Below are 11,097 nucleotides of genomic sequence, written 5' to 3'. Positions count from 1 at the left end.
CGGTCTATCCATAAAGTCAGTATCTTCTTTGGTTAGTTTCCTATCGAATTTAGCACTTCTTAAATATTCTTTAAAATCCAAGTTACTATCTATAGAAGATTTATATAAGGAGGAGTAGTATTCTTGAAATACCTAGGTGATTTCCTGAGGTGTGATATGAATATTGCCTTGAGATGAGCGTATAGAGTGAATTAGTGTCTTAGCACTTTTTTGTTGCAATCTAAATTTTAAAAATCTTAAGAGATTTCGTAGTCTTAGTGACAAACTTTTGTTTTAGATATAACAACTTTTTTATATGTCTGAGGTTTCAATCAGTTCTAGTTTATTTCTCTCAAGTGAAAGCTTCTTTAGGAGTCCCCCCCCCCATATTTCATATGTTTCTTTTCCAAGTCAGCAATTTTAATTTGTTGCTCCATTATTGCTTTGCATCTATTTTTATGGCATGCTGCAGCAATTGAAATTAGATTTCCTCTAAGCACAGCTTTAAATGCGTCCCAAATCAAATGCTGCGGAACACCACAGTCACTATTGTGTAAAAAGTAACCCTGTATTAAGAAGGATCTAGACAAGCTGGAAGAGGTCCAGAGGAGGGTGATGAAGATGGTGAGGGGTCTGGAGACCAAGTCCTATGAGGAAAGGTTGAAGGAGCTGGGGATGTTTAGCCTGGAGAGGAGGCGACTGAGAGATGATATGATCACCATCTTCAAGTACTTGAAGGGTTGTCATATAGAGGATGGTGTGGAATTGTTTTCTGTGGCCCCGGAAGGTAGGACCAGAACCAATGGGTTGAAATTAAATCAAAAGAGTTTCCGGCTCAACATAAGGAAGAACTTCTTGACCATTCAAGCGATTCCTCAGTGGAACAGGCTTCCTCGGGAGGTGGTGGGCTCTCCTTCCTTGGAGGTTTTTAAACAGAGGCTAGATGGCCCTCTGACAGCAATGAAGATCCTGTGAATTTAGGGGGAGGTGTTTGTGAGCTTCCTGCATTGTGCAGGGGGTTGGACTAGATGACCCTGGAGGTACCTTCCAACTCTATGATTCTATGATTCTGTTCCATCAGTCACACCTGCTAGCATCTGAAATCACATTTCCAAGATATAAGGGCAGATGGACTAACATCCTAGCTGTTTGGTGTAGTGGTTAAGTGTGAGCTAATTTGGTATAGTGGTTAAGTGCACAGACTCTTATCTGGGAGAACTGGGTTTGATTCCCCACTCCTCCACTTGCACCTGCTGGAACGGCTTTGGGTCAGCCATAGCTCTGGCAGAGGTTGTCCTTGAAAGGGCAGCTGCTGTGAGAGCCCTCTTAGCCCCACCCAACTCACAGGTTGTCTGTTGTGGGGAAGGGAAAGGAGATTGTAGGCCTCTGAGCCTCTGTCCTTGAAAGGGCAGCTACTGTGAGAGCCCTCTCAGCCCCACCCACCTCACAGGGTGTCTGTTGTGGGGGAGGAAGGTAAAGGAGATTGAACCGCTCTGAGACTCTTTGGAGTGGAGGGCGGGATATAAATCCAATATCTTCTAGACTTGTTGTGTCTTGCATTTCAGTCCCGAAATTACAACACAGTGGACACTACGGAGGTGACCAATGGAAGTCCACTGGTCCCTGGATGTAGCTCCACAAATACGCTCCGCCCATCAAGATCTGTGGCGGGAAGTTTAACTGGCCAGGATTGGACCTGGCCAGACTGAGGGTTGTTCCGGGGTATGTATATAATCGGGACGTGGCCCGCGTTGCTTTGTCTTGTGATGTACTCGCTAATAAAGCATGTTGCCTTCAACACGTCTCGTAACTCAGTACATTACAAGACTCTTGCTCTTTTCATTTTTCAAGGATATGTTTGTTCATGGTATATTAATTTTTGCCCAAAGTTATTAAACATGTCATGAGTTTAATAAGAAAGGTAGTCCCCCATGCAAGCACCAGTCGTTTCCGACTCGGGTGATGTTGCTTTCACAGCATTTTCACGGCAGACATTTTATTTTTTTTACACGGGGTGGTTTGCCTTTGCCTTCCCCAGAGTTTAATAATACATTATTATGTTTCAGTGTTTTCAGTTTTATAAAGTTAAAGTTAATATCCAAATGCCCTGATAGTCATAATTGCATATTAGGCTACACTCCCCCCCCCCCCGGTGCAACCAATTCTCCAAAAGCTTGCGGGGCTCTTCTTGCAGCACCTCCTGTAAGCTCTTGAAGGATTGGCTGCATCAGGGTGTGTGTGGCCTAATATGCAAAAGAGTTCCTGCTACAAAAAAAAAAGCCCTGGATGTGATTGTGTAAGTTTTTTCTGTCCCGATAATGCAGTTGGTTTATTTACTGCAGAATTTGTTTTGCACCTTCAAATTTCATTCCCCCCCCCTACCTCTCAGAATGTAGAGTTGCCAAGTCCAATTCAAGAAATATCTGGGGACTTTGGGGGTGGAGCCAGGAGACATTGGGGCGGAGCCAGGAACAAGGGTGTGACAAGCATAATTGAACTCCAAGGGAGTTCTGGCCATCACATTTAAAGGGACCTAATGCAAACCTTTTTAAATGTCTTCCTTCCATAGGAAATAAAGAAGGATAGAGGCACCTTCTTTTGGGGCTCACAGAATTGGACCCCCTGTTCCAATAATTTTGAAACTTGGGGGGTACTTTGGGGAGAGGCACTAGATACTATACTGAAAATTTGGTGCCTCTACCTCAAAAAACAGCTCCCCCAGAGCCCCCAAAACCTCCAGATCAATTCCCCATTATACCCTATGAGAATCGATATCCACATAGGGAATAATGAAGTGCTCAGCAGACATTTCCCTCCCCTTTCCCTCCTCCCCCCCACCCCATTTTTGGCAACTCTGAAGGGGGATTGGCCTCTCTACTCATGAGTTGCTGCCAACTTCTTCAAAGTAACACAGACACCCCATCCCAAGAAGAAGCCTTTCAATCGGAGACTGAAGCCTCCGGAGGGGGAAAGGCACATGGTCCTCTGGGGGCGGGGCTTCCCTCCCCACCCCCTGCCGGCCAGCTGACTGGGGACGGGAAGGAGCCTGGGAAAGCAGAAGAACCCCCGCTGGGACCTGGGGATTGGCAAGCCTATCAGAATGTGATATCAAAGGATGGAGCACTATTCAACTCTTTCTCAATATTGGGTATACTTAACACAGATATTTATACAAATTCCATATGTGTGCGCGCGCAGGAGTGAAAATGTAACGCCAGGTTATGGATGATGCATTTCATATTGTTAAATCTGTGGCAGAAGTTTAGGTTTGATAGGAAAGTGAGCATTGCATATATTTCAGTTCCTTCCCCGCCCCAATTCTCATTTATTCTGGGAAGGGCTTTTTTGGTAGCAGGAACTCCTTTGCATATTAGGCCACACCCACCTGATGTAGCCAATCCTCCAAGAACTTACAGGACTCTTCTTACAGGGCCTACAGTAAGCTCTTAGAATGGGAAGATTGGCTATATCAGGTGGGTGTGGCCTAATATGCAAAAAAGCTCCTGCTGCAAAAAAGCCCTGATTCTGGGGAAGAAAAATGGGGGGGGCAGTGGTGCAAGGGGGGAGGGAGGGGGGGAAAGAGGGAGCCAGTTTGGTGTAGTGGTGAAGTGTGTGGACTCTCATCTGGAAGAACTGGGTTTGAGTCTCCGCTCCTCCACTTGCACCTGCTGGAATGGCCTTGGGTCAGCCATAGCTCTGGCAGAGGTTGTCCTTGAAAGGGCAGCTGCTGGGAGAGCCCTCTCAGCCCCACCCACCTCACAGGGTGTCTGTTGTGGGGGGAGAAGATAAAGGAGATTGTAAGCGGCTCTGAATCTCTGAGTCAGAGAGAAGGGCAGGGTATAAATCTGCAGTTCTTCTTCTATTGCTGGTTGCAAAAGGAGATCTGAAGACAGGGGCAGAGGGGAGGGGGAGCAGCCTTTAGGGGCGCCGACTGCACTTTGAGTTGAGGGTAATGGAAATCCGGATTGCGTTTCATAAGAACATAAGAGAAGCCATGTTGGATCAGGCCAATGGCCCATCCAGTCCAACACTCTGTGTCACATAAGAACATAAGAGAAGCCATGTTGGATCAGGCCAATGGCCCATCCAGTCCAACACTTTGTGTCACACACTGTGGCTAATAGCCACTGATGGACCTCTGCTCCATATTTCTATCCAATGCCCTCTTGAAGCTGGCTATGCTTGTAGCCGCCACCACCTCCTGTGGCAGTGAATTCCACATGTTAATAATCCTTTGGGTGAAGAAGTACTTCCTTTTATCCGTTTTAACCTGACTGCTCAGCAATTTCATTGAGTGCCCACAAGTTCTTGTATTGTGAGAAAGGGAGAAAAGTACTTATTTCTCTACCATCTCCATCCCATGCATAATTTTGTAAACCAATATCATGTCACCCTGCAGTCGACGTTTCTCCAAGCTAAAGAGCCCCAAGCGTTTTAACCTTTCTTCATAGGGAAAGTGTTCCAAACTTTTAATCATTCTAGTTGCCCTTTTCTGGGCTTTTCCCAATGCAATGATATCCTTTTTGAGGTGCGGTGACCAGAATTGTACACAGTATTCCAAATGAGACCGCACCATCGATTTATACAGGGGCATTATTATATTGGCTGATTTGTTTTCAGTCCCCTTCCTAATAATTCCCAGCATGGCGTTGGCCTTTTTTATTGCAATCGCACACTGTCTTGACATTTTCAGTGAGTTATCTACCGCGACCCCAAGATCTCTCTCCTGGTCAGTCTCTGCCAGTTCACACCCCATCAACTTGTATTTGTAGCTGGGATTCTTGGCCCCAATGTGCATTACTTTGCACTTGACCACATTGAACCTCATCTGCCATGTTGAAACCCACTCACCCAGCCTCAACAGATCCCTTTGGAGTTCCTCACAATCCTCTCTGGTTCTCACTACCCTGAATCTCTTTTTCAGTCTTCTTAGAGTTTCAGTCTCTTTTTTTGCTTTCTTAGACTATATGTTGCTTATTAATGAGACATCAATAGGAATGTGCTGGGCTTTTTTTTTGTAGGAACTCATTTTCATATTAGGTCACACCCTGTGATGTCACCATTGTTACACATAGGGCTTTTTCTATTAAAAAAAAAACAGCAGGACCATATTTGCCTATTAAGCCACACTCCCTGACACCAAGGCAACCGGAACTGTGTTCCTGTGCGTTCCTGCTTAAAAAAAAAAGCCCTGGGAATGTGTGATGCACCGCTGTAAGATGGAACACAGGAGAAGGCGGCCCTATGCAGAGTTACTCCAGAGTAGGCCCGTCGAGGTGCACAGGGCGTCCCTGGCAGCAGCCTATCTGGAGCTCCTCTCATGGAGAGGACGGGAAACATTTTTTTTCCTTTGAACAAAGCAGGAGTCAAGTGGCACCTTTAAGACCAACCCATTTTTATTGAGAACGTCAGCTTTCGTGTGCTCTTAAGTACACTTCATCAGACGAGGAATCCAGCACTGTGAGCAAAGCCACACATAGCTGAGCAGAGCCATACAGAGCTGGTAGGCAGTGGCCCAGAATGCAACATGGTACAGAATGGTCTGAAGCAGTTGAACAAAGCAGGAGTCAAGGGACACCTTTAAGACCAACCCATTTTTATTGAGAACGTCAGCTTTCATGTGCTCTTAAGCACACTTCATCAGAAGAGGAATCCAGCACAGTGAGCAAAGCCATACCTAGCTGGTAGGCAGTAGTCCAGAATGCAACATGGTGCAGATTTAAGAACCAATGACAGTGAAGTCAAACTATCTGGTAGGCAGTGGTTTAGAATGTAAAATGCTATAATGACAGAATAGTAAAGTTAACAAATTGAGCAAACCTTTGATTTGAGTAGCATTTGTTAATTTTACTATTCTGTCATTGTACCATTTTACATTCTAAACCACTGCCTACCAGATAATTTCACTTTACTGCCATTGGCTCTTAAATCTGTACCATGTTGCATTCTGGGCCACTGCCTACCAGCTCTGTATGGCTCTGCTCAGCTATGCGTGGCTTTGCTCACTGTGCTGGATTCCTCGTCCGATGAAGTATGCTTAAGAGCACTCGAAAGCTGAAGTTCTAAATAAAAATGGGTTGGTCTTAAAGGTTACACTTGACTCCTGCTTTGTTCAACTGCTTCAGACCAACACGGCTGCCCGCTTGGATTTTTTCCCCTTTGTCTGCAGCACTGGAAGGGTTAAACCCGGAGAGCACTTTGCTAGAGCGGCTGAGCAAAAGGGGGGGGGGGGCTCGGGAAAGAGGAAAGGCTCTTTTCCTTGTGGGGGAGGAGGGAGGGTTTGCTTTTGCGAGGCGACAGAGGGCTGGGAGGGCTACAGAGAAGCAAGGGCCGGATTCCCTGGAAGATCTCCTTAGGAGTAAGTCATTGGGGGAGAAGCTTTGAAACCCTGGAAGGGAGGAAGGCGGGGATCATCTTTTTGCCAGAATTGCTGTAGAGTTGCCAACTCTTGGGTGGCAAATTCCTGAACATTTGGGGGTGGGGTGGGGTGCATTCTGGGAAAGGCCCAATTTGTGCCATAGGGGAGCCAGGGCTGGCCATTAGACTGTCTGGCACCCTTCTGGCATGCACACAAACACCCCGCACTGATAATGTCACCGAGTCGCAGGGGGGTGTGTGTGTGCCCATTTCGGTGCCTCTAGAAGGTCGGCACCCTAGGCAAGCACCTAGTTTGCCCATGTAAATAGAGAGCCAGTTTGGTGTAGTGGTTAAGTGTGCAGACTCTTATCTGGGAGGACCGGGTTTGATTCCCCACTCCTCCACTTGCACCTGCTAGCATGGCCTTGGGTCAGCCATAGCTCTGGCAGAGGTTGTCCTTGAAAGGGCAGCTGCTGTGAGAGCCCTCTCCAGCCCCACCCACCTCACAGGGTGTCTGTTGTGGGGGAGGAAGTTAAAGGAGATTGTGAGCCGCTCTGAGACTCTTCGGAGTGGAGGGCAGGATATAAATCCAATATCTTCATCTACCTCACAGGGTGTCTGTTGTGGGGGACGAAGGGAAAGGAGATTGTGAGCCGCTCTGAGCCTCTGTCCTTGAAAGAGCAGCTGCTGTGAGAGCCCTCTCAGCCCCACGCTCCTCACAGGGTGTCTGTTGTGGGGGAGGAAGAAAAAGGAGATTGTAGGCTGCTCTGAGCCTCTGTCCTTGAAAGGGCAGCTGCTGTGAGAGCCCTCTCAGCCCCACCCACCTCACAGGGTGTCTGTCGTGGGGGAGGGAGATAAAGGAGATTGTGAGCCGCTCTTGGTAGCCCTGTGGCACAGAGTGGTAAAGCTGCAGTACTGCAGTCCAAACTCTCTGCTCATGACCTGAGTTCGATGCCGGCGGAAGCTGGGTTCAGGTAGCTGGCTCAAGGTTGACTCAGCCTTCCATCCTTCTGAGGTCGGTCAAATGAGTACCCAGCTTACTGGGGGGGGAAGCATAGGTGACTGGAGAAGGCAATGGCAAACCACCCTGGATAAAGTTTGCCGTGAAAACGTGATGTGATGTCACCCCAGAGTCGGAAATGACTGGCGCTTGCAAGTTAACCTTTTTTAAAAAAAGACACTCTGAGTCTCTGATTCAGAGAGGAAGGCGGGGTATAAATCTGCAGTCTTCTTCTCCTTCTCCTCTTATCTGGGAGAACCAGGTTTGTTTCCCCACTCCTCCACTTGCAGCTGCTGGAATGGCCTTGGGTCAGCCATAGCTCTTGTAGGAGTTGTCCTTGAAAGGGCAGCTTCTGTCAGAGCTCTCACAGCCCCACGCACCACACAGGGTGTCTGTTGTGGGGGCAGATGATAAAGGAGATTGTAAGCCGTTCTGAGTCTCTGATTCAGAGAGAAGGGCGGGGTATAAATCTGCAGTCTTCCTCTTCTTCTTCTAGTGGCAGGGTCAGCCCTGGGGGAACCTCAGATGGGAACGAGGTCACAGACCCTCCCTCCAACACAGCCATTTTCTTCAGCGGAATTGATCTCTTGTCATCTGGAAGTCAGTTGGAATTCCAGGAGACCTTCAGGTCCCGCCTGGAGGTTGACAACCCTGTTAAACACCAGTTTTGTTTCACTATGTTAACAGAATTTGTTTTCCGGCAGGGTGGGGATCAGGCCCAGCTGGCAGATGAGTGGAAATTTGGAAAAACTCTGTGGCCAAAGGTGCAGAGAACCTAGCAATACAATCCAGATCATGTGAAGTTATGGTATCGCTTTGCTCTGCTCAATACTCTGGTAAATACTCACCTGAAGTATTGTGTTCAGTTTTGGGCACCACATTTGAAGAGGGATATAGACAAGCTGGAACGGGTCCAGAGGAGGGCAACAAAGATGGTGAGGGGTCTGGAGACCAAGTCCTGTGAGGAAAGGTTGAAGGAGCTGGGCATGTTTAGCATGGAGAGGAGGCGGCTGAGAGGTGATAGGGTCACCATCTTCAAGTTCTTGAAAGGCTGTCATTTAGAGGATGGTGTGGAATTGTTTTCTGTGGCCTCAGAAGGTAGGACTGGAACCATCAAGTTGAAATTAAATCAAAAGTGTTTCCGGCTTCACATTAGGAAGAACTTCCTGAGGGTTAGAGAGATTCCTCAGTGGAACAGGCTTCCTCAGGAGGTGATGGGCTCTCCTTCCTTGGAGGTTTTTAAACAGAGGCTAGATGGCCAGCTGACAGAGATGATGATCCTGTGAATTTAGGGGGAGGTGTTTGTGAGTTTCCTGCATTGCGCAGGGGGTTGGACTAGATGAGCCTGGAGGTCCCTTCCAACCCTTATGATTCTATGAAATTGGGCTCTCCATTTGAGACAGACCTTCTTGGGCTGGGGGGTGGCTCCGGCTGCCGAAACACAAAGAAAACCCAGCCACCTCGCGCCTCCCAGATAGCCTGGGAAGTGTGCGTGTGGGGGGAGAAAATCTTCCCTGTACTTCCCAGTTTGGTGTAGTGGTTAAGTGTGCGGACTCTTATCTGGGAGAACTGGGTTTGAATCCCCACTCCTACACTTGCAGCTGCTGAAATGGCCTTGGGTCAGCCATAGCTCTTGCAGGAGTTGTCCTTGAAAAGGCAGCTGCAGTGAGAACCCTCTCAGCCCCACCCACCTCACAGGGTGTCTGTTGTGGGGGGAGAAGACAGAGGAGATTGTGAGCGGCTCTGAGTCTCTGATTCAGAAAGAAAGGCGGGGTATAAATCTGCCATCTTCTTCTTTTGCAGCCTAGCTACAGAAGCGCTGGGAAAGCCCAACCAGCCCTTCCTCTCCAACAGTCGAAGACACTTGCCGGGGGAGATATTCCTCATACTTGTGCAGCTGAGAAGAAAACCCAACCGGCCTGTGCCTCTCCAAAAGAGAGAGAAGCGTGGGAGAAGGAGGTCAGTTGCTCACAGGCCAGATCCGAGCCCTCCTCTCTGCCATTATACTCTGCCCGCCTCTGGCTACAGCCCCAAATTTCCAGGAATTTCCCAACCCAGAGTTGGAAACCACGTGCATTCGGCAGAGTTTCTTGCTTCCCCCAGCTCCTCTTCATTCCAGAAGCCCCAGTGCAAAGGTGTAAAACTCATTTGTTATGAGGGCCAGATCTGACATTAATGAGACCTTGTCAGGCTGGGCCATGTGTGTTCCGATTTAAGATTAGGTAGCAGAGATAGAAACTTTATAAAGGACACAGACAAACACAAAGATCTTTAAAAAAAAACACCTTAAAACATTAGCACTCGTTGGTCTTAAAGGTGATTTCTTTGGATTTCTCCCATTAAATCCAGGGAACTGGGCAAAGGAAGCTCCGACTCTTTCCTTTCTGCTCCAGGGGCCAGGAGGGGGAGGAGCCTCAGCCAATAGAAGGAAGAGAGGCTTGGCTTAGTAGCTCTGCTGTGAGATTGAGAGAGCCTGGCAAAGCAAGCTCTGCCTCCCCCCTCCTCCATTGGCTGAGGGAGGAGCCTCAGCCAATGGAGAAAACAGGTTTTGCTCTGTAGCTCCTGTGCGATTGAGCAAGCCTTGCAAAGCAAGCTGTTATGCAGAAGGGAGCAAGAGAGAGGGAGAAGGAAGCAGATGACAGCCAGTTGCTCAGGGGTCTGATAGGAGCACTCCGGGGGCTTGATTCGGCCCCCGGGGCCGCATGTTTGACACCCCTGCCCCGGGGGTGGGTGGGCAGGCTTCAGGAAGTAAACTGAGCTCCATTCCACATTCAACCACACACCTGGCACAATCCCCTTCTCTGCTAGAAGGGTGGGCACATAGAGGCCATCCAGAGTTGTTCAAGGGTTGGTTTTAGGCTTGTTTCCAAAAGAGGTTGGACTCTGGAAAATGGTCCTTCTGTCAGGGTGAGCTGGGCCCCCTCTGGTGGGTGCTTGGACAGAGTCCTTGTCTAACACGGCAGGCCTGCTGAAGAGATGTGTGGCAGGGGAAAGGCCTCATTTCCCTCTTGTCCTTTGGGGGTCTGGTTTATCTTGAGAATTGGCCCGTAGAAAAGATGGAGCCAAAGAAGTGGGAGGCTAAGCTTATAGCATCTCTAAAACCCCAAACACAGACACTTAACTTCCCCCAAAAAACCAAGGCAGCACATTTAAAATATCTTTTCCTGCAATATAGCGAAATGATATTAAACCCAGCGTACAAACCAAAAGAAGTGCTTTTGTTCTGATCTGCCAGGGCAATTCTCACGTGTCCCCTGAGTATATGAAGGTTTGTGATGTTTCATGGTGTATCTCCATTCCCAATTTCTGTGCGTCATATTACTGTCTCTGGCTCTCCTTCCCCCCCCAGAGAGAAGCCTCTCTTCATAGCCAAGAGAATAAAGGCAAATTTACTCACTGAAAATGTCAAGACAGTGTGCGATTGCAATAAAAAAGGCCAACGCCATACTGGGAATTATTAGGAAGGGAACTGAAAACAAATCAGCCAGTATCCTAATGCCCCTGTATAAATCGATGGTGTGGTCTCATTTGGAATACTGTGTGCAATTCTGGTCGCCGCACCTCAAAGAGGATATTACAGCATTGGGAAAAGTCCAGAAAAGGGCAACTAGAATGATTAAAGATTTGGAACACTTTCCCTGTGAAGAAAGGTTAAAACACTTGGGGCTCTTTAGCTTGGAGAGATGTTGACTGCGGGGTGACATGATAGATGTTTACAAGATTATGCATGGGATGGAGAAAGAGAAAGAAGTACTTTTCTC

General features: G+C 48.0%; 1 protein-coding gene across 1 annotated transcript in view; it reads left to right on the top strand.

The window, feature by feature from the left end:
* The window catches only part of LOC132590511 (zinc finger protein ZFP2-like), a 46,274-nt gene that overhangs the window by 29,481 nt on the left and 5,696 nt on the right, over positions 1-11,097 (top strand). The window lies entirely within an intron of this gene.

Source organism: Heteronotia binoei, unplaced genomic scaffold (genome assembly GCF_032191835.1).
Source record: "Heteronotia binoei isolate CCM8104 ecotype False Entrance Well unplaced genomic scaffold, APGP_CSIRO_Hbin_v1 ptg000084l, whole genome shotgun sequence".
NCBI classification, from domain to species: domain Eukaryota; kingdom Metazoa; phylum Chordata; class Lepidosauria; order Squamata; family Gekkonidae; genus Heteronotia; species Heteronotia binoei.
This window is presented reverse-complemented; position numbering and strand designations above follow the sequence as displayed.